The sequence below is a fragment of the Octodon degus genome, unplaced genomic scaffold (genome assembly GCF_000260255.1).
Source record: "Octodon degus isolate 3935 unplaced genomic scaffold, OctDeg1.0 scaffold00123, whole genome shotgun sequence".
Taxonomy (NCBI): Eukaryota; Metazoa; Chordata; class Mammalia; order Rodentia; family Octodontidae; genus Octodon; species Octodon degus.
The window spans coordinates 7,324,650-7,329,550 of record NW_004524699.1 but is presented as its reverse complement, the minus strand read 5'-3'; positions in this window follow the sequence as shown (position 1 = coordinate 7,329,550).

The window sequence follows — 4,901 nt, the reverse complement described above, 5'->3', positions numbered from 1 at the left end:
AAAAAAAAAAAAAAACATTAAAAATGTTCAACCTTATTGGTCAGTCAAAACATGCAAATTAAGTTACTGTGGACTTTGCTCTCACCACCCCGCTGCTATCCCCACCACTGTCACCACCTTTCTCTGTCTCAGCTGAGGCAGCCTTCTTGCTCTTATGCTGGTGTTGAAGGACCCTCCTGCCTTCAGATTTACTAACAGCATGAATCCAGAAAAGTTAGCCCCACTTCAGGTTCAAATCCAGATAGGGGGCAAAGGTTCAACTCACAGAAAGAAAGTGGTACATAGAACAGCTACAGCTGATAGCAATAGGCTTCAGAATTCTCAGAAAGAACTGCCAGAGAATAATATAGGTGGTATTGAAGAGGGGAACATGATTAAGATGATGGGACAATAATTCATTTCTGTGTTTGTTTGTTTGTTTGGTGGTGCTGGGGACCGAACCCAAGGCCTTGTGCATGCAAGGCAAGAGCTCTACCTCTGAGCCATAATAATTTTGTGTGTGTGTGTGGTACCAGGGACCAAACTCAGGATTTTGTGCTTGCCAGGCAAGCACATATTCCACTGAGCTATCTCCCCAGCCCCCTAATAATTAATTTCAATGGTCCCAACATCCAAGCTTCTGTGTCTGCTAACACCTTTGCAATTACTGGTCATGCAGCAGCCAAGCCAATCACAGAAATGCTTCCTGGAGTATTAAGTCAGCGTGGTGCTGACAGCTTACCAAGCCTTAGGAAATGAACTGAACAGTTCCCATGGCAAGTGTTGGATAACAAAGCACCAAAACCAGAAGATGTTGATGAAGATGATTGTTTCCAGATCCTGTAGAAAAGTTTGATGAAGCATCCAAAAAATGAAGCTAACTAAAATCTTTTCTGCTTTTTGGAAGCTGGTGTGGACTAGATTTAACAAATCATCTATCTGGTTCCAAAGTTTTGTCCACACAGAGAACATCATCTATTACTAGCTCAGTAATACAGCATTTTGTATATTATTAATGCGGTTGTTCAGCAGTTCTCAGTCATTTGATTTTTTTTTAGTGTATTTAATACAGGGTCTATAGGGTCTTATGACACAGCTCAGACTCATAGTGATCATCCTGTTTTCAGCCTGCCGAGCCCTGGGATTACAGGTGTGTACCCCTATGCTGTCTCAGCGCACCCTGGGGGCAGGGCCAGCCCAGCACCCCGAGATGAATCCCTGGCCCCTGCCTCTGCCTAAGCAGGTGCTTTAATCCACAGAACTATTTGGCCAGCCCTAATTTTTATTTTTTAAAGAGAGTACAAAATAGTATCAAAACAAAAAATTATAAATGATACAGAATTTCACCAAACAAAAATTATGAATTTGACAATTTTTTTTGGTATTGCATAGTGTTGTCCTCAAATTAGTTGTTCAGGTTACCAGAAAATGCATGCTAAATTGGAAGAAGGAAGAAAAAAAGAGACAAAATGTTATAAGAAATTTAGGGGCCAGGGAGATGGCTCAGTAGAATAAGCGCTTGCCTGGCAAGCGCAAGGGCCTGAGTTCAATCCCCAGTTCTGCCAAAGAAAGAAAAGAAAAAGAAATTCAGAAGAGGGAAAAAGGACTAAATTGAAGATAGATCAAAAAACAATTAAGCATTAACTGCGCCTTTCCACAGACCAGTAGAAATCCACAATACAATTCTCCAAACCATCCTGCTCATATACATAGATATACCCTTTTCCCCATTCCCTCACCTGTCCTTCTCATCTTAGTAATTACTTCTTTTTGAACAGATTCATTCCCCTTTCATAGTATCTATTCTACCTTTCAGATTTTATGTACTCTCTCAGATTCTTACACTAAAGAGACAATATAATGTTTGTACATGCAAATACGATTTATTTTGCTTAAGTGTGTGGGCTCTACTTGCACACACTTACCAATAAAAGCCTCAAAGGTATTCTTTTTATAACTACATAATTCTATATTGTATAAAAATATCACAGATTTTTTTATCCATTGTTCAGCTGATGGGCATTTGGGTTGTTTCCAAGATTTAGTTATGACACACTATGCAGCTGTAAGCAAGGATGCACATTTATCACTGTGGTATGATGTGTTCAGTTCTTCTGGAAAAATATACAGGAGGAGAATAGCTGGGTTGAATGGGACCTCCAAGCTTTTTGAGCAATCTCCACACTGATTTCCATAGTGTTCGTACCAGTCTGCACTCCCACCAGCGGTGCAGAAGCATTCCTTTTCCCCATGGCCCCTCCAGCATTGGTTATTGATTGAATCCTTGATGTTAGAACTTCTTTCTGGGGCTGGCGAGATGGCTCAGTGGTCTAAAGCACCTACTTAGAACAAGCTTAGCAAAGCACACGGACCGCGGTTCAATCCCCCAGCACCACATGCCAGCCAGCCCCGCCCCCTGGTGGGCTGAGCTGGACACACACACACATAAATTTAAAAAAAAAAAAAGAAATTCTTTCTGGGGTGAGATGGAATCTCAATGTTGTTTTAATTTTCATTTCTCAAGTGATCAATGATGCTGAATATTTTTTCATATATTTATTTGCCATTTGTACTTCTTCATCTGAGAAGTGTGTCATCTCAGATGTCCATTTTTTGATTGGCTTTTTGAATTTTGAGGGTCTAACTTTTAAAACTTCTTTGTATGTCCTAGACAGAAGTCCTTTTTCCCTGTTCATGGATTTTCTTTTTACACTGTTGGTGATTCTTTTTGCTATGCAGAAACTTTTCAAAAAAATGAGATTCCAGTCACTATTTTTTTTCAATTCTTACAACATTTGATGATTTAAAGCTTTGTGAAGTGACATCTCAGTTAATTGTCCTGTCAGTGGCAGGTGCCTGAGCCAGAGCACACGATCAACACCTGATCTCCAACTCCCTCATTTTGTTTTTGTGGGGGTTTTTTTTAATGTATTTAGGACATGGTCTACAGGGTCTCACTATATAGATCGGACTCATAGTGATTCTCCTGTTCTCAGCTTCCCCAGTGCTGGAATTACAGGCACGCGCCACATGCTCAGTCTCAGTTGCCGGCTCAGCACGCCCTGGGGCGGGGCAGGCATGGCACACGGGGGATTGAACCCCTGCCGCTGCGTTCTGCCTAAGCAGGCACTTTAGTCTGCTGAACTATCTGGCTGGCCCTGAGATCCCAGTTATTGATTCTTTGAAATATTTCCATGCAAGTTGGTATTTTGTTCATGAACTTTTTACCTATGCCTATGTCTTTAAGATGTCTATCTATTTTTTCTTCCAGGAGATTTAGTGTTTCAGATTTGATATTTAAATTTTTGAACCATTTTGACAGTAGTTTGGTGCATGGTGATAGACTTGGGTCTAGTTTTAGCCTTGGGCATGTTGAAAGCCAGTGATTTTAGCATCATTTACTAAAGAGGCTAGTTTCTTCCACTGATCATGTTTGGCCCCTGTGTCAAGAAAGTGCTAGTAGCTTAGTGGACTAAAGCGACTGCTTAGGCAGAACTCAGTGGTTGGGGTTCAATCCCCAGCGTGCCATGCTGGCCCCACTCCTGGGGCACACTGAGATGGTGACTGAGACTGGGCATGGTGGTGCACACCTGTAATCCCAGTGTGTGGGAGACTGAAAACAGGAGAATCACTATGAGTCCAATCTACGTAGTGCGACACTGAAGACCCTGTACTAAATACATTTTTAAAAAACTATAAGAAAGGTACTGAGTATGTTTGCAGTTGTGTCTACATCTTCTAATCTGTTCTACTGATCTTCAGGTCTGCCCCTATACCAGTACCATGCTGATTTTATCACAGTAGCTTTGTAATATAATTTCTAGTCAGAGATTGTGATGTCTACACCTTTTCCTTTGTTGCCTGGGATTGTTTAGGATATTCTCGGTCTCTTCCAGTTCCCGATAAATTTTATGAATGTTTTCTCTAAATTTTCTGAGTTATACTATTGCTATTTTAATTGAGATTGCATTGAATCTTTATAACAATTTTGAGAGTTTGGCCACTTTCACAATGATGATTCTTCTTATCCAGGAGCAAGGAGTATCTTTCCATTTTCTGAAATCCTCTTTAATCTCTTTTCTGAGTACTGTAATTTTCACTGTATAAATCTTTTTACTTCCTCTATGACATTACTTCCTAAGTATTTCACTTTTATGAATGTTATTGTAAAAAGCATTATTTCTCTAATTTCTCCCTTGGTGCATTCCTTGTTTGTGTACAAAAATGCTGTTGATTTTTAAGCATTGACTTTGTATCCTGCTACACTACTGAGTTTGACTATTAAACCCACAAGTCTCTTGGTGACGTTTTTGGGATCCTTTATGTGGAGTGTCATGTCATCTGCAAAAAAAATGATAATTCCATTTTTTCCTTTCCCATCATTATTCCTTTTATTTCTTTCTCTGTCCTAACTGCTCTGGCTAATGTTTCCAGAACTATATTGAATAGAAGTGGTGAAAGTGGATGTCCTGGTCTTGCTCCCGATTTTAAAGTGAAGACTTCCGGCGGGGGTTGATCCCCAGCATGTGGTGCCAGCCCCACCCCCAGGGTGTGCTGAGACAGTGACTGAGACTGGATGTGGTGGCGCATGCCTGTAATCTCAGAGCTTGGGAGGCTAAAAACAGGAGAATCACTGTGAGTCAGATCTGTGTAGTGAGGCCCTTCAGACTCTGTACTAAATACATAAAAAAATAAAATAAAACAAACACCATTAGAGAAAATCATTCTATTCATTAAGAGAATGCAACTATATATCTATCCCAACCACTTTGAATACACAGATACAAAGTGGACATTCATAGTTATACCCCATTTTTTTAAGTTCTGTTATTGAATATTATAGGTGTGTAAACTCAGCAAAATATTCTAAAAGAGTCCAGTAGCCCATAATAGCATTGGGTCTTCTGTTTAACTGGCAATGT